We start from the raw sequence: 19,999 nt of genomic DNA, 5'->3' as shown, positions 1-19,999 counted from the left end.
CTGCTTTTGTTAACACACAGCTCGTAGAAACGGGCCTGGCAGCTCGCGCCAGTTCTATACACGGTGAAAGTTTCCTGATTGTGACGGAAGGCCGAATTTACATGACACATTATAAATGAGCATAGTCTGCGATAGATACAGTGCCAAAAAGAAGAGAAGAGGATAAAGACAGAGGTAAAGAGATGTAGTGAAAGAACAATTTATTGCATAGGAGTAAGATACTATAATTTCATGGCAGTTATTTTTACCTTAAAATTAATGTTAGCAGTTGTTCTGAGTTCTGAGTCCCCAGACTGTGATTTTGTACAATCATGTCAGTTTTAAGACGCATTTTTTATTATCACTTTTTTATTAATGTTTTACTCTACAGTTGTGCAGTTTTGGGGGGATACACAGGCCAAAAGTTTGGAAAAATTACTATTTTTAATGTTTTTGAAAGAAGTTTCTTCTGCTCATCAAGCCTGCATTTATTTGATCAAAAATACAGAAAAAATGTATATTGTATTATTACAATTTAAAATAATTTGTTTTCTATCTATTATACTTTAAATTATCATTTATTTCTGTGATGCAAAGCTGAATTTTCAGCATCATTACTCCATTCTTCAGTGTCACATGTGACATCCAGTCTATCACATGATCCTTTAGAAATCATTCTAATATGATGATTTATTATGAGTGTTGGAAACAGTTCTGCTGTAATGTGTGTGTGTGTGTGTGTGTGTGTGTGTGTGTGTGTGTGTGTGTGTGTGTGTGTGTATATATATATATATATATATATATATACATGCTAAATCATGAACACAATGACAGGGTGAAATGGGCTGTGATGCATGGGGCGCCAGGTAAAATCTTGCCTAGGGCAGCAAATTGGTCAGGGCCGACCCTGCAGTACACTGACTGAACTGCCGTGAAGACCGAACTGAAGATGAACACTGAGCCCAAACAATGAACGAACACGCCCACTGCTGGAGCAGTTCTCGTTCTCGAGTCGAGAACCGGTTGCTTCGGTTTTCGGATCACCAGTACACTCAACCGAGAATCGTTTCTGTCGGACGCGTCCGATTTGAGAACCGACCCAGATAGCCACTGGACGCTGTAACGGAACAGGGCCGCAATCATTTTCAACCGCAAAACGATAGAGCTGGGTCTGGCACGCATCCGCCACACGGACTCGTTACTGAGTCCAAACGCACATCGGGCCGAAGCCGTTTCTGGTCTGTTTTTTTGGGGTTGTTGCGGATATGTGCCAGCGCCGATCCAGCACCGCCTGATCATCCCGTTACAGATACGTAACGGGTGCGTGAAATGAATCCGCCTACCGGAGCTGTGCCGGATGTGTTACGAATCCGCTTAAATCACCACTGGATTGACCTTTTGCCTTATTTTCGGCATTTTTGTCATACTAAAACAACGTGAACAAAGTTAACAAACACAGAATTAATGACCACGAATTCATATTTTAATTATAAAAAATGAACAACAAAGTCAACAATTAACACAAAACACAGTCAACAACATACACATAATTAATGGATAAAAAAAACGCACAGGCTATAAACACAACGTGGAAGAAAAAAAAAACATGCACTTAAACAAAATCACTAGGTGGGTGCTGTGGCAGCTGTGGCTGTTGCTGCTCCTGCTGCTGACGCGCCAGTCTCTCATTGCGCCCTCCTCTCCTGTCCGCCGAAAGGGCAAACCACCTTATAGCATGCCTCCATATTTCAGCTTCAGCACCTGGAAAACAGCATTACTGATTAGGATGAATGAGACATTTGGATCAGTGCTGGTCCTACATGACGACAAAACAGGCAGACGTATATTGCATTTGCTCAAAATGAAGATATGCCCACCCTTCTCGGCCTAATTCTATAACGATTTGTGCATTAGTTGATGGAACTGTAATAAAATAATAGCCTAATAATAAAAAAAAACTGGTCATGTAAAACTGAATAAGACAAATGGACTATGTAACCATTGAGGTTAAGACGTAGCCCCAATTAGGCCTAGTAATAAAAAGAATAAGAAGAATAAACAGAAGGCATTATTGCTGGTGTATGCTGTTTTACGAAGACGTCAAAACTGGAAGAATTGAATCAATGGAAATCTGTGCGGGAAGGATCGATTGTCATCCTCTTTTGTATGTCGTTTATCCTCGTACTTCTTAGCGAGTAAAAGTAGGCTACTTCACTCATCTCCCTACTACTATGGCTGTCACTTTTGTGAAAAAAATCATTTTCGATTTTTAAGACATAAGTGTTTATTGAATCGATTTTCCGTGTCTAAAAAAAAGACGTTTCCTTTTTCAACATCGAATAACGGACGAACGTAAAGAGAGCGCTGGAAACGCACAAGTCAGTAATATTTCTTATTTATTGGCATGAAGTTTCGTGCAGAATAACAGCAACAGGAGTGCAACATTCTCAAAAAAATATATACAGAGTAGGCTATACTGCCATAACAAAAGAAAAACATTGCTGCAGGCTTCAACCGGTTGCATTTATGATTTAGGCAATTCAGAAATCTCCAAGATTATTTTACATAATGATTCAATCCATTTCAAACAAGTTCAAAAATGAAATTTGGACTTGAGAAACAAGCCATGTGTGTTTTTTTTATTGAACGTAACCGACACTTAGGCTAGGTGGGCACTAGGCAAGCATATTAAAATGCGCAAAAAGTTTTTTACTCGTCTGGACATCGCTAAGACTAACTTTCAAAGTTCAGCACATTAGCGCAAATATATGTTATGATATTAAAAAGTTGATTCGGTTATCCTATAATTGGTCTATTCTGTGCTACACTCATATCGCTATAGCAGATGAGCTGATTCTCGTTCCCGCGTCAAGAACCGGTTGCTTCGGTTTTCGGATCACCAGTACACTCACCCGAGAATTGTTTCTGTCGTACGCGTCCGATTTGAGAACCGATGAACTGATGATACTGCGCATGCGTGTAATTTTTTAATTATTTTTTTAAACATCGGAAAGTGTGATAAAATAACTATATTTTATTTTGATTTTTTTTTTTTTTTTTTTAGATGAATGTTTCCAATCCGTATATTGCATATAATGTATAGGCCAAATGGGTTTTCAGGGAAGTTGGACAATAATTAAGACTCTAAAGACTCTTATGTTTAATAGGAATAAGGGATGATGTATGAAATATCTGTACTCTATTTATAGTTAATGATGACCATTTCTTTCGGACACATCCGATAAAACCTAGGAGCTGATTATACTGCGCATGCGCGATTCTGACTCACAGCATGTCTGAACCGAAGATTCTTTTGGTGATTGATTCTGATTCTGTGCTAATGTTATAAGCGCGGGTAATCCGAGGGCTTGGATGAAGGGCAATCTGGTGAAACTTAAATTCATTTAATAACAAATACGTCGCAATGGATTATGTTTAGTAAGTGGATCATGGTTTCTGCGCTGATGACACCTAATTTATTTACTTTATATCTTCACTTAAATCCTCATATGCACATTATTGCTGCTACTGTATTTGGGTGTTGTTGCAAAACTAAAATGTAAACTCTTCATGATTACGAGGTTTTTAACTAACTAAAGTTATGATTACTGACTTTATATATTTGAATGTTTGATAGACGTGACGCCATTACGTCATCGCCAATGACGTCATTACGTAGAGCGTAATAGAACCTCTGAACAGGTTTTTTCAACCGGTTTATTGAATCGAATCGTCCGAAAGAACCGGTTCGCGGAAAAGAATCGAACTTCCCATCAGCCGAATGGTACACAATTCGCCATCAACCAGATGTATTTTACAGCGTTTAAGACAAAAAGACGCCGTAAAATATGGCATTTTGTAGCACAGACGGCGTAAATTACGCGTTTTCACAGCAGAACTGCCGTTAATATCGGCGTTTATTGATGCAATCCAAAACGCCGTTAATTTCGCCGTTTGGCTATCCATAATACATAATTTAAGGCACTCCATTTAACAAAAACGGTGTTTTCTGCAATTATAAAATCAGCCCCTCCTTTTCTGCACAGTCCAGCCCCTGGATGCAGTAGCAGTCAGACATGAACAGTATGTCAATGTGAATGGCGATCTACTTCAAGGATCCAGATTTTTTTTTTTTCACGATATGTTGCCAATATTTGGACTTTCATCATGTGATGTCTTTACTTTTTTCACTGGATACACGTGTGTTTTCGTCTTCTTTTTCATATGTACACAAATGGTGCAGTTTTATTATCCCTTTGTTTAAGTTGGGGTGTCAAATGAGCATACACTTGGAAGTATCTGCTTCTGTAGTCAAGCAGGGACGTAGCCATCTTTTCAGATGTGAGGGGCACAGAAATCACACACACACACAAACACACATATAAACATTACGATATAATATTTCTGTAATCTATATAGCCTACTAGTTAACAGTTTTTTAACAGAATGATTTTTTATGCTTCAATAGAAGTCTTTTCTGCTCACGAAGCCTGCCTTTATTTGATCCAAAGTACAGCAAAAGCAGTAATATTGTGAAATATTTTTACTATTTAAAATAACGGTTTTCTATTTGAATATATTTTAAATGTAATGTATTCCTGTGATCAAAGGTGAATTTTCACATTAATCAGAAATCAGTCTAATATTATCAATGATTATCAATATTTAAAACAGATTATTTTTTTTTCAGCATTCTTTGATGAATAGAAGGATCCACAGATCAGCATTTGTGTGAAATAAAAAGCTTTTGCAACATTATACACTATATCATTCAAAAGCTCAGTCATTATGGCCCGGTTTCACAAAGGGGGTTTATCTTAAGCCAGGACTAGACCTTAGTTAAATTGAGATATTAAGCAACTTTTACAAAAATGCCTTAGAAGAAAACGTTACAGGTGTGCATCTTGACACAGAACAATGACACTGACATATTTTAATATATGTCAGAGCAAGATATTTTTAGTTGAGACAGCTCAAACATGCATTTTAGTCTGGGACTAGCTTAAGCCTTGTCTGTGGAACTGGGGTTATAATTTTAGTTTAATTCTCATTAATAAATGATAGAAATTAATACTTGTATTTAGATAGGTGATGTTAAAGACATAATTTTACAAGATATTTCTATTTCAGATAAATGCTGCTCTTTTGAACTTTCTATTCATCAAAGAAACCTTAAAAAAAAATATACTTAGCTGTTTTCAACATTATCATAATACAAGTTTTTTTTTCTTCTTTTTTTTAAGCAGCAGAATATCAGAATTATTTCTGAATTTTTTCTATAATTCCTTTAATTGGCTTAGAAATCTATAACTGCTGGGCAATAACCAATAATAATGATTTGTTTATATACTACAAACACTTTTTTATCACATAATAAGGCAGAATAGTTGTCCAGCAGTCAATTTTTTTTCAGTCCATAAAAATCACCAGCTCAGTCATAGATGATAGTACAGGTGCATCTAAAACAAATTAGAATATCATAGAAAAGATCTTTATTTTTTGTAATTTAATTCTAAAAAGCTAACTTTCTCATTTTCTACAGTCATTGCACACAAACTGAAATATTTCAAGAGTTGTTTTGTTTTCATTCTGATGGTCACACTGAAGTCCAGTGTAACAACAATGAGTTTTACATAGTAATTAACTCAAATGATATATAGGGAATTTGAATAATTAATCAGGAATATGATTAATATATATCTCAGATGACAGTTACATTTAATTTTATTGATTATGAAAAATAGCTCAATTGTCTATACCAATAACTAATTACAGGGCACTGTAACTTACTCATTAATATGTCAATATTCCATTCTTCATATCAATTATTGTGATATCTCTTACTGTAAATTACTGCAAATCAAACAGTGGTTTGTCCAGCAAACCACTGTTGACCTATCAATTGTCAATAAAGTTATCACTCCTTATAATTCAAGGAAAAATATTCTCTGGCCATGAAAACATTATCCTATCCTTATGATAAATTTAGTTTCTAAATTTAAAGCTTGTAGCTAAAGATCAGACCTTTCAGTGACTCGTAATGTGAGTGGGGTGGAGTCCAAGCCAATCATGAATATAGGGTTTTTAATAATTCAACTAGTGATACATCGAAACTACAAATCACACAGAGTAAATATGCGTACGACAATACAGACAGTAACCTTTATACAAGACATAACGGAATCCAAATAAAAGAGAGAGAGAGAGAGGGAGAGAGAAAGAGAGCGAGAGAGAGAGAGAGAGAGAGAGAGAGAAAATGGAGAAAGCGAGAGAGATCACAGAATGAGCTCAGGTATGAAAATCAGTCAGTAACCTTTTTGGAAGCCAACACAACTCAAATCATAGCAACACTTTAAAGCAGCATTTAAATCTCCATAGAAAAGTGATACTTGCATGGCCCATTCGTGCGTGAGCGTGGTCTTTTTGTGACGCTTTGTGCGCTGGTCCTTTTGAAAACTGCGCGCGTGTAAGCTGCGCTGGATCTTGGCGTCAGCGTGGAGTCACGTGGACCTTTGTTCTGTCTTCGCGCGGTATTTGAAAGGTTCAACAAACAATGTTCCAGAATTCGTCTTCCTTGTGTGGAGAGGCGAATAGTTGAATAAACTTAGTAAAGAAAAGAAAACAAACAACAAAAACGAAAGCTTCCGAAGGAGCCATGAAAATGGCTTTCCTTTCCTCAGTCCCTGTGCTGAGGGGGACGGCGAATTGAGCGCGGTCTTGGTCGCACAGGAGAGCAGCGTGTCCGAGAACGAAGAACGAGAAGAAGAGAAGAGCGTGCGAAATGCCGAGGGACTCGCGGGAGCGACCTGGGTCGATGCAGGAGGGAAGGGAGTCAGCGTAAAAAAAGAGAGGGCGGACCTTGTTCGGTCGACTTTTATAGCTTGAGATGATTCACGCCTCCTTTCGAGGGAACAGCCAATGAACGTCCGCGATCTGAAGCGGAGGGAAAAGTTCCTTTGTCTCTGTGGAGACAACCCCCTGATGATTTAGGGCTTCTCCGATTTCATCAGGGATATTCTAGCAAGTTCGTAATTCCAGATTAAATAAATTTTTCATTACTTTGCTCTAGATAAATGGGTCTGTCAAAACATGACGATCACACAGATACTAAAAACAATATATATAAATGATCAAAACATGAAGTTACATTCAAATGCAGAATTACACACATTTAAAGATTTGATTAACACATGATAACACTGCAGATAGTCCCAATTTATATGGGAAACCTCTAATGCACCGCAAAAACAATAATATACACATTAAGACTACATTTGAGTACATTTTACCATTCTTTTGTAAGGATTAGGTTTCCTGTCCTGTGTGGTCGTAAAATTTTACGAGCTGCAAGGGACTGGGGGTTGCAGCACATGGCTTTCTTTGAGAAAGTTGGTGAGGAGAAACCATTCCAATTTATACGCTAGAAAAATTATAATCCTCGCATAACAAGGATTAACCATGGTACACACAAAACATATTCAAAATACATATTATTAATAACATAATGAAAGTAAGGAACTTCTACGAAAGGTTTCCTTTCCTTTCTCGTTGAGTATCCTGTATAGGATGAAGGTCACGCCAAGAGTCAGGGCGGGACCAATGACGGTGGAGATGCACCGTGCAGTGTCGGGAGCAGTCCAGACTCGGACCGCAGATGACGGGTTCAGAACGGGCTGTCGAGGCTATGCTTGGAGGGCTGTGTCGACAGGAGTAATGTCAATGTGTTGGGTGGTACCTTTCAGTACTTGGTCAAGCAGGTTGGCATGGGTGGCGGTGTCATGCTGGTCGTAGGTCAGCATAGCTGAGCGCACAGGAGTGTTGACGAGCCATCTGTTACCCACAATCTCTGCTTGCGTTTCTGTGACTTGTGTACGAGGCTTGGCTTTGGCAGAGCAGCGCGTATCGCTGACCCAGGGTTGCAGCTCGCAGATTCCTTCAGAGTTGTGTCTGAGGAAGGGTTTGCTAAGGCAGAGATAATGAATGTCTTTGGACAAAGCACACATGTGCATGTTTGGGGCCAGGTACAGCTGTGTGTCGCTGTCGTGGTAGGCCACCACATTTGGAATGTGTGTTTTGGGGTGGGTGTTGCTTTTCCACATCCTGACACTGACAATGTCTTTAGGTCTGTAGACTTGGCTTGACTCGCTGATGGGTTGGTTCAGGAGCACGTTCACTCTCTGTTTGGGGTTGACGTGCCGTAGGAAGGCGATATCCAGAGAGTTGGCCAGGTGTATTTGTAGCAGGTCAGCTGGCATGGTGATGGCATAAGACAGCACAGTTAACACAAAGCTTAAGGGTATCATGTATAGTGGGGTTTTACTCGTGGTTAGGCTGTCTTTGGAGGAGCTAACCTCCCACAGCATGTCTGTTGTTAATGCTGTAAACAGCTGAGTCTGGGTAAAGTTCTTCTGGAAGACAGTCAACCGTGGTTTGAAGGAGTTTACAGTCTGGTTCGCTGCATTGACACTGGACATAACAATGTTAAACATTCTGGCGGCAGCAGCGGCTCTAATCAAAGCTCCCGGGAACTGTTTGGAGCGGTGGTGGTGTCCACTTAACTCCATTTGTGTAACAGTCACTTTCTCATGTTGGCTGAACATGTGTTTGACATCGGCCTCAGTGTGAGTGAGGGAGTCCTCTCTCCATCGGAACCTTGTACAGCTGTATTCGGTTACAGTGCTGGGGTAGTGTGCCCTGTCATCGGTAGTCAGGAGTCTCAGCGGTTTTCTCGGTGGCAGCTGTCCTCTCTTTGGCTGACAGCACGGCACGGCAAACCACAGCAGCATCCTGGTACAGATAATAGGGAGAGAGAGAGAGAAAGGGGAGAAAGAAACAAATGAGGGCTGTCTTTGGTTGGACAGGGCAGCCTCTTTGCTTAGTGGGCGGCGACTGGGTTTAGCTCGCCCTTGCCCATGTTTTGCCACATCTTGCTGCTGGCATGACGCTTGCTTCAGTGTTTTGTCACATGCTGCGTCATGGAAATATATTGGCATTATCCCCCTTTTGCTCCGTGGCATTACAAGCCCTGGCATTGTGATGTCAGACGGTGCACAACCCACAATATTGTTCTGTGCACGCAGCATGGTTTGTGTATCATGCAGTGGTCTGGGGCTTTGGTTGTCAGTGACTGTAGACTGGTTGCCAGGGTGGATGGAGGGGTCTGAGAGGTGGTAAAGCAAAGTCATTATCGAGTTTTCAGAAGCACGCATGTCCGCTATGTTGGTCTGTGTAGACAACGGAGCCAGCGTAAGTGATTCTGAGGTAGGCAGTTTAGCTAGTAAAGTTCTTATGCTGTGTGTAATCACTTCAACCTTGAATGTGGGTGGGAGGGTTGGGAGTGACCACAGAATGTTGTTTAGTGTGCAAATTTTGGCAAGGGTGTCAGTGTGATCTTTAAAGTCCTTGTCTAGACTTGGTAACTTCGAGTGTCCATTTGCCTTCTTCCAGTACCCGATCACATTGTGTGTTTTTGTGATGTTATCACATTGCTGGAACAGGTGTTGGTGTTTGACATGCTTGTTGTTTGCAAGTGTGAGTCCGAGTTCCACACATTCAGGTGAGGATTGGAAGAAACCCAGCGTGTGGTGTAAGGTTTGACCACATTGCAGGTTGAGCTGAACAGCGACCCCTTTAGTGTAAGCTGGTACCACCGTACCCTGTTTGTTGACTAAGGTACAGAGGTTTGAACTTGGGCCTGTCGTTAGGGCGTTGTACTCATGGCTGGCTGCTGGGGTTCCCGTGACCTCTGTGACCTGACCGTCTGGCTCTGTGGGAGTTCCCGTGACCTGTGTGGCTGGAGAGAAAAAGGTTCTCGCACTTGAGCAAAGTCTTTTAGCTGTTTGAAGTTCAGAAAAGTGTCAAAGTGTTCTAGCAGGTCTTTGTCGATGAGCAACGTATGAGTGTTCATTGGTGGGACATACATGGGATGTATTAGACTCATCGGAACGATTGTCAGGTGAATGGAAACAACCTGTTCAAACTGGATGTCATTCTGTCTGTACACCTGTACATTCAGTTCATAAGTTTGAGGTGTAAGAGTTCGATCTTGTCTCTTAGCTTCAAATTGGAGTCTTTTGAAAAGGTGAGATGAGATCACCGTCAGGTTTAATCCTGTGTCGATCAGGTCTTCCCTGTTGACTCCTTTTCAGCCCACCCCCTTTTTGACAAGGCTGCCCAGGAATGTTGGCATCAGGGCAGGTGTGACGATCGGTGGGTGGTGAGGACCGGTCTTGTGTAGCTCGCTGCGAAGGCAGGTAGTCAAAACAGCATTTTCTGGTACCTTGTGTTTGTTGTACCTGGTGTGAGGACCTGTGCTGTCTCGTTCAGGGTGTGCAGCTGTTGACTGTGGAGCTTGGGTGTTCTTGTCACTTTGTGCTGTGACAGTTAGCTCTGTGGTCTGTAGATGACAGGCAGTGTTCTGGGTGCTTGGTTCATCCTCCTTGCGAGTTTTCATGTGAAGAAGATCTTTCAGCACCCTCAGGATCTCTGCTGTCTCAGACGTTGCTGCACTGTGTTTTTCTGACGTGGGCTCAGGACTGAGCTTACCAGTGTCGAGTCGAGAGTGGTTCCACTGCCGGATGTTGGGGCTTTGTGTCCTGGATGGTAGGAATCGCTCTCTCTGGTGCGTTGGATGAGCACCATTACGATTGTGTTGCCCTCTGCTGGCTTGGAACGGTATTGACTCTCTGTAAAAATGTCTGTGACTGTGGCGTTGTAGGGCGCCATCTACGGTTAACTCCAAGCAGTGCTCAGAGACAGAGAGGGTTTTTCACAGTCTTTTCACCAATAGTCTTTTGCTTGGTGCAAGCTTTGTGGGCTAAGTTCCGTAACTCTTGTGTAGTCCTGTTATGTGGACACGCTGGGACTCTGAGATGAAAACTCCAACTGGCATGTAGGTTTAGGAGGAACAGAGTTGTTAAGTTGACATCCTGTTCCATACCCGGTTCGTTGCATGCTCCGAAGTAGGCTTTTCGTAGCTGACTACAGAAAGTCTGTGGGTTTTCAAATCGGCCCTGTTTGAGGTCCATAGCAAGGAGCCCATGGTCTGAGTTTGGATCAGAGAATTCAAGATTCAAAGTCTGTAGCAGTTGCTGGTAGTACGCTTTGACAGTCTCTGGTTGACGATCCAGAAAACACTGCACATCACGGCTGGACGTGATTTTTAACAGGTACAATGTGTTCACATCTGTCACGTTAGCGACAGTTTGCAAATGAAAGTCAATGGCTTGTAAAGAAGCATAAACGTCATGTCCTCCTGCAGGATCTGGATTGAATGTAGAGATGCTTCTGGCTAGCTTGTGAAGTTCTCTGTGAGCAGTGCAGGGTTTAGTGACATGCGTTCTCTGGAAGGGTTCTCTTCCCTCCGTTGTTGACAGATGTTCTTGTAAGCTGGCTGGTGATTTCCTTAGAAGTGAGCTTACACCCCCTTTTTCAGCTCTGGGTTCTTGGCTGAAAGGGTTGGAGTGGCGGGCCGGGAGAAACTTTGTGGTGTGCGTTTCTCCGATTCAGCCACTCTGTAATCTGTGAGATTGTCTCAGTTCTGTGTGAACAGTGTCAAGTTCATCTTGGAGCTTGTCTCTCTGCAGAGTAAGCTTGTTGAATTTAGCTCAGGCCGCTTGCAAGTGTGTTTTGCAGGCCCAGGTTTTATAGTCTCTTTCTTTCAGTTCAGTCTCTGCTCTTTTTAGGAGAGCGTCACCTTGCTGAAGTTTTTTGTTGAGTTCTTCTCTGTGTCGAGGCGAAGATCTTGCAGGGCATTGTGAAGTCTTTCAACTCCTTTCTGTAGCTCTGGATCTGTGTCGTGCTCTTTCTCGCGCTGGTTCTGGGTCTCGAGGAGGAGCTGATCCAAGATGACTCTGGGTTGGGGCCTGGTCCTTCCAGGCCTCCTCCGCGATGTTGCTCCATTCACTGAGCCGTGCCTGGGCGACGAGAATGTGAACTAGGCTTCCGAAGATCCTGGCGAGTTCTCTGTAGTAGTCGCTTTTGGTTGGATTGTGTGCCATCAGTTCATCTAGCTCGGTGTCTAGTTGCTCTGGGTGCTGCAGGTTACTGGCGTCCTTGGGTAGGAAGGGGGTCGTCATTGCTTTCAACCATGGCCCCCGTGGACCGCTGGACTGGATGCCTGGAACATCCTGACTCTCTGTGCGCGAGAGAAGCACAGCACACACACACAAAAAGACCAATGCAAGTTCGTTCTACGTTTAACGAGCTATATTCATACGGGCTGTGCCGTTTATGAGAATTTTGGGGCTAACTGATGCAAACAGTCAGACAGTTAAGTAGCCAATTAACTTGGGTCAATGAAGGACCTGAAATGGAGATTTGACAGGCAGTAGCCTAGCGGGTCGTGTGATGACACCGGCTGCTGGTTACTCTACGATTTAACTTCGTGTTGGTGGCTCACAGGTTACTGTCTCTATGTGAAATGAAAGAAACAAATCACAACAGAACAGAGGGTAGAAAAAGATCAAAGTGAAACAACACTTGAAATGAGATAAAAACAATAGAAACACAATGTGTTAGTGAGAATGAGGAGGCCTAAGCCTACTGCTAGGTTTTTAAGATAGGGCCAACAGGTGAGTTGGGTCTGGGTAGGAAACCTAGAAATATGGTGTGGCTTAAAGAAGCAAAAGGGTTAAACACTTAAAATATATCCGGGGGGAATATCTAATATTCTGTGGCTTATAATAAGTGGATGGGTTTTATCACATTGGGTTCACCTGGGTGAATTGAAGTCATTCAGGTGGGAACCAGTGGCTTGGTCAACCTCTCCGGTGCTCCCCAAACACTCAACTGCAGTGTCCCCGGTCCTCCGTTACTCTGGCGTGGTGCCGTCTCGAATGGCTTGTGACTTTTAGCACAACCTTTGGAGTGCCAAAATTGCTGATGTCTCCACTGCGTGCCGCTAACGGACAGAGACAAGAGGAACCGAGTTTCACTCGCAGCCAGTATCGGTAACACCGGTCGGGAAGCCTTGCTCACTGGAAACCTGAGTTGACTGTCCAATCACCGAGGGAGTTCTACAATCAAATACACAAAGGATGAACAAAGGAAACTTAAAGTTAATTAAGGTTTGGTTTGTTTAACATCAATTGAGTAACTATATATGTAGAGAGGAAAGGTAACAGCTTTACCTAATAATAATAAAACAAAACAAAGGAATTATGATAATAATGGTAATTATCAAAATAACCTAAGTCAAAAGAGAGAAGCAAAATAATAAACATCAAATTAAAAGACAGGAATGAAACAAGGGAGAAGGAGTAGCTGGTTTTCACCACAAGGGGGGGGGGGGGTGGGGGGTACTGCTTCTCTGTCTTTAACCTGCTGAGCAGAAAACTTAATTCAAATTAAACATTCAAAACTGGTTTAAATCAAAATTTAAAATAAGCATGTGAATTAAAAGTAAAATCTGAATAATATCCTATAATAACCCATGATAGATTGTAAGTTATCATTAATAGTTATGAAATTAATCAAACGGTGAGATTAATCAAAAAGGGTAAAAGTAGACATGCAATTCAAAACAGAATGGAAAATACAGAGGTCTGTTAGTTGATTTAACAGGAGACTGCCACTAGATGGCTTACCTTCTAAGTGGGTCAAACAGTAGTTGACCTCAAACATCTAGATTTCCACTATTAAACAATTACATTTTAATTCAAATCATGTTTGAACCAAACTCAAAGTAAATGTAAACAGTCAAAGGCAGGGAAAATTCTTTTGTTTCCCTGTAATAATATTTGCAAGAGCAAAGCTGTAAATGCAAATAATTATCAGAATTTAGACATCTAATTCAAATACATCACAGGGGATTATAAATTAGCAATCAGAGTGCATTATCTGAAACGGCCACAGGATGGCAGCTTTGCACTCATGCAAGCTGGAATCAGAACGCAGGGCGTAACCTGAAATTTCTAAACCACACGTTCCCTCTGGTGTTTAGATAGCGGAATTACAATTTCAATATGACTTAGAAATTATCTGATCGTTTGTCAGTCTGATTTTCTGCATCAAAAATCACAAGTAACAAACCAAAGGTTTTAATCTCTGAGGTGCTATATTAAACATAGGGTGAAGGAAGGACCCGTTCACTTCCAAAACACAAATGTAACAAAACAGGAATATTCCAACTCCACTCCAATAGACATTTATCAAAAAAGCACTTATGATTTAAATGTTTTAGGTTTAAAAATCGGGTAGGTAAGCCAATTTTAGACCAGGAGTTTTTACCGTTTATATTTTTGAATATCATGTGGTTTACCACGAATTCAATAACGATATTTAATAAGGCCTTTTTAACTGAATCAGAGGAACATCGCTCATGTTCAGATTTACATGTTGCAACTAATAAAAGATTTCTTCATCTTTTAATTATTCATATTAAAAATGTTCTCACTGTAAAAAGATCTTGATCTTTCTTAACAGGGTACTTTTTACATTATACAGCAGTTTACTTTCATTAAAAATAACAGTGACTATACTGTTAAGTTTCTACAAATACCTAGCGCGCTGACTGACCAGCTTTTTGCCTCAGTCAGTTGAGTGAGTTCGCATCTTGTGACTTATCTCACAAGTAACGTTACATAATTTCATAGCGCACATGCAGACATTATTAAAAACCATATACACAGATTGATTGCTCACAAAACGAAGTTTGAAATGCCCGCATTCTCCACCAAAACTGTAACAACAATGAGTTTTACATAGTAATTAACTCAAATGATATATAGGGAATTTGAATAATTAATCAGGAATATGATTCATATATATCTCAGATGACAGTTACATTTAATTTTATTGATTATGAAATATAGCTCAATTGACTATACCAATAGCTAATTACAGGGCACTGTAACTTAATCATTAATATGTCAATATTCCATTCTTCATATCAATTATTGTGATATCTCTTACTGTAAATTACTGCAAATCAAACAGTGGTTTGTCCAGCAGATACATCGAAACTACAAATCACACAGAGTAAATATGCGTACAACAATACAGACAGTAACCTTCATACAAGACATAACGGAATCCAAATAAAAGAGAGAGAGAGAGAAAATGGAGAAAGCGAGAGAGATCACAGAATGAGCTCAGGTATGAAAATCAGTCAGTAACCTTTTTGGAAGCCAACACAACTCAAATCATAGCAACACTTTAAAGCAGCATTTAAATCTCCATAGAAAAGTGATACTTGCATGGCCCATTCGTGCGTGAGCATGGTCTTTTTGTGATGCTTTGTGCGCTGGTCCTTTTGAAAACTGCGCGCGTCTGCCGGAGGCCGTGTGACGCGCGTGCAAGCTGCGCTGGATCTTGGCGTGAGCGTGGAGTCACGTGGTCCTTTGTTCTGTCTTCGCGCGGTATTTGAAAGGTTCAACAAACAATGTTCCAGAATTCGTCTTCCTTGTGTGAGAGGCGAATAGTTGAATAAACTTAATAAAGAAAAGAAAACAAACAACAAAAACGAAAGCTTCCAAAGGAGCCATGAAAATGGCATTCCTTTCCTCAGTCCCTGTGCTGAGGGGGAGGCCAAATGAGCGCGGCCTTGGTCGCACAGGAGAGCAGCGTGTCCGAGAACGAAGAACGAGAAGAAGAGAAGAGCATGCGAAGGGAAGGGAGTCAGCGTAAAAAAAGAGAGGGCGGACCTTGTTCGGTCAACTTTTATAGCTTGAGATGATTCACGCCTCTTTTCGAGGGAACAGCCAATGAACGTCCGCGATCTGAAGCGGAGGGAAAAGTTCCTTTGTCTCTGTGGAGACAACCCCCTGATGATTTAGGGCTTCTCCGATTTCATCAGGGATATTCTAGCAAGTTCGTAATTCCAGATTAAATACATTTTTCATTACTTTGCTCTAGATAAATGGGTCTGTCAAAGCATCACGATCACACAGATACTAAAACAATATATATACATGATCAAAACATGAAGTTACATTCAAATGCAGAATTACACACATTTAAAGATTTGATTAACACATGATAACACTGCAGATGGTCCCAATTTATATGGGAAACCTCTAATGCACCGCAAAAACAATAATATACACATTAAGACTACATTTGAGTACATTTTACCATTCTTTTGTAAGGATTAGGTTTCCTGTCCTGTGTGGTCGTAAAATTTTACGAGCTGCAAGGGACTGGGGGTTGCAGCACATGGCTTTCTTTGAGAAAGTTGGTGAGGAGAAACAATTCCAATTTATACGCTAGAAAAATTATAATCCTCGCATAACAAGGATTAACCATGGTACACACAAAACATATTCAAAATACATATTTTTAATAACATGATGAAAGTAAGGAACTTCTACGAAAGGTTTCCTTTGTGTTCAGGAATTTGGTTGGGGGTTTTCATTTCTCCTTTGAGGCTCGCCCACGTGACTCTGGAATTTCTTGTCGTAAATAACTGTCACTCAAGGCAGGATGTGGCCGACTTCAGGGCGGCCAAAATGGTGAATTATGTAAACAACGAAGGTCCTTGTTTACTCACGTTCTGGTCTTTTGAGTTCCGAATGTGTTAAGAGTCAGGATTCACTAGTATGGAACAGATGGCTGAAATACCATCAGCTCATTAGTGTTACACCAGTGTGAAGTTTCTGAAGTCAATGATGATTTGGGGAGCTGTGACGTCTGCTGGTGTTGATCCATTGTGTATTATCAAGATCAAAGTCAATGAAGCCATCCATCTACCAGGAGATTTTGAATCACTTTATGCTTCCATCTTCTGACAAGCTTTATGGATATGCTGATTTCATTTTGCAGCAGGACTTAAGCACCTGCCCAGAGTACCAATAACACTTCCAAGTGTTTTGCTGACCATGATATTACTGTACTTGATTGGCAAGCCATCTGACCTGACCTGAAACTCACAGAGAATCTATGGGGTATTGTGAAGAGGAAGATAAGTAACATCTGAAAAACAATACAGAGAAGCTAAAGGCCGCTATTTTGAGAAAATATTCAAATTTGTTGAGATATTGAATTTTGAATTTTTCTAAACTGCAAGTGGATCATAAAAATAAAAAATAAAACTCTTGAAATATTTCAGTTTGCATGCAATCAATCTAGAATACAAAAATGTTTGCTTTTTTTAAATTAAATTACAAAAAAATAAAGAACTTTTCCATGATATTCAATTTTTTTGAGATCCACCTGTTTATGATCACTTTGGCTACCGCTACCGGCACTATTGAGGCCGCTACCAGCTCCCATAGACAGTAAAAGAAATGGACACAGTGACCCCATTTGATTCAACGGAGACAAGTGAAGTCAATTAGAAGCACGCACTTACTGAGGGTCAAGCGTACTGCGCAGACTCAAACTGAGCTTGATGACATAGATGTCACATGAGCAACCTATCTGACAATTGTAAGTCTTCTAATAGCTGTGCCAAGAGAAATCTGAATCACCCATCGAATCTTGCAGAAGTTGTTGAATAATTTTGTCCTGTTGCTTTTACGGACTCTCTATTGACTTCTCCCTTGACTTCATGCCTCCACATCCCCCCGATTGTCTCATAGACAGTAAAAGATTGCCTGTGAGCTTCTCCTCCGGTCCATAAGGTAATTTCTCTACTGTGCGACAGAGAGTCGCAGGTTATGATGCAATCGTTAGCCTACAGTGTTTTAACAAAAACTGCTTCTACGGGGAAACTCACTTTAAAATTGAATATGATTTTTACCCATCTGGAGAATTTCTAAGGGTTAGATTTAATTTGGATATGATATTATGTAAGTTTTGTAACTCATCTCCAGATGATACAGAGCATTTTTTTTTTTTTTGCTTGTAAATATTCTAGTGTCTTTTGGGAAAAAGTGCAATTATGGTTAAAAGAAAGAAAAGTGGTTAAATTTAACCTGTCCTTTATAGATATTAAATATGGAAACTATGAAGAAAATGGGAAAAAAAGGTTTGTTGATTAATGTCTTACTTTTGTTAGCGAAGTACTTTATTCACAAATGTAGATTTTGTAAATCACCCCCCTTGTTTATAGTATTTAAGAACTATTTGAGACAATATTTAAAAACTTTATCGAAAACAAAAAATAAAAAAGCTGGAATCGTGTAAGTGGTGTTTGATAAATATAATTTATTGTAACATTATATTTTATCCCGTATTTTTTTTTTTTTTTTTTTTTTAAGATGTTTTTGTTAATACATATAAACATGAATGTTTTTTTTTTGTTTGTTTTTTTTTGGCAGTGGCAGCCCCATAAGAAGGTGGGTACAAAGTAATGGTTCGATTATTATTGTGCTTCAGTCTGCGTCTGTCCTGACCCGATTCTTTAGCACCAAAACAAACACGTGCTGCAAATGACAAAAATACCTGCAAAAACATCTTCATCAATTTGACAACATGCGCTGCAAATACTCACAATACTATCAAATAAAGAAATGTGCTGCAAAAACACAGTCCACATCGGAAATATTTAAGGGAACCATAAAGTGAAAAACATGGCTGGGACATAATTTATCAATGTTTGTTCTAAAAAGATCTTTGTTTATTTTAACATCCTGATAATATGATTCCTTAGCTTTTTTGTTGTTGTTGTTGCTTTTTTGTGGATATTATTAGCCTAAATAAGCTGACTAAATACACAATTACTGTGAAAGGTTATGTAAGCTGGCTTACTTTTATAACTTACCTTACAAAAACTAACCATAGCCTATGGTTGTACTATTGAAATAATTAATTAATTAATACGTTTATTATATTAAAAAAGCAAACACAAAATGGGGCTTTTAACCTCTGGTCTCAACAGAACATCCCTATGTCAGAGAATGACACAGAAACTGTCTTTTCTAGATATATATGGACCAAAATGAACTCAAAAAGACTTATAAATGAATATCAGTCCATAGCTTCACTCCATATTCATTTATATGTAACCCACACATTTTACTATAATGTTATTATCACTTATTGTATATGTCTTTTAATAAGTATTGGATATCTTAAGGATTCATAATTATGTTTGGTATGTGTGTGATTGAATCTGCTTGCTTGAAATAGTCCTGACCATCAGTTATTTGACAAATGTATCATATTCTTGTTATAGGAATCATGTCCAAAATTATACCATGCAAGAGCGGGAAAATTCGGACCACATGCTTGATAAGATAACATATGATTTATGATACACCCGAATCCAAGATAATATCTGATTGGTCAAGACAACATTTGAGGTGTGGCCAACAGGCCAGTTTAAATACTTAGGACACCATAAAATCTTTGCTTTTAGTTGTTAGCTTTGCTTCTGCTACTAGTCATGCCTGCTTTTAGTTTTAGCTTTGCTTTTGCTATCAGTCATGCCAGCTTTTAGTATGCTTTTAGTTTGCTTTTAGCTTTGCTTCTAAGCTTTAGCTTTTAGCCATGGTGTTTGTCATCACTGTTCATTGAGCGCGGTTCCAGCGTGCTTCGGCCTGCATGCCTGCTGCTACTTAGCCACGATGAGAAGAAACACCACCTAGTCTCGTCAAACTTTACTTCTTTTCTTTTCCGTTTGAGAGTTTCGTGTTCTGAGTTAAGTTTTGTAACGTTGAGTTCAACTTCAGACCTGTCACAGAGGTCAGTTAATTCTCAGCACATAGAGACTTTTTCACCTAGATATCACACTATAGAGACTGTGTCTGTTCCCCGAACTAGAAAATACAAAAAACGTCCAAACCAAGTTAAGATTAACAATTTAATTGAGCTTCAACAAATAAAAACAGAAGCAATATGGATAAACAAATGATAAAGCTTGGCTTATTGAATATCAGATCCATTTCTACGAAAACACTTTTTGTAAATAATATGATCACTGATAAAAATATAGATGTACTCTGTTTGACAGAAACCTGGCTAAAACCTGATGATTACATTATTTTAAATGAGTCCACCCCCCAAGATTATTGTTATAAACATGAGCCACGTCTAAAAGGCAAATGGGGAGGAGTTGCTTCAATTTATTACAACGTTTTCAGGATTTCTCAGAGGGCAGGCTTCAACTCGTTTGAAGTAATGGTGCTACATATAACAT

This window comes from Carassius auratus, unplaced genomic scaffold (genome assembly GCF_003368295.1).
Source record: "Carassius auratus strain Wakin unplaced genomic scaffold, ASM336829v1 scaf_tig00217313, whole genome shotgun sequence".
NCBI lineage: Eukaryota > Metazoa > Chordata > Actinopteri > Cypriniformes > Cyprinidae > Carassius > Carassius auratus.
The sequence above is the reverse complement of the archived record's forward strand: the minus strand, read 5'-3'. Positions refer to the sequence as shown.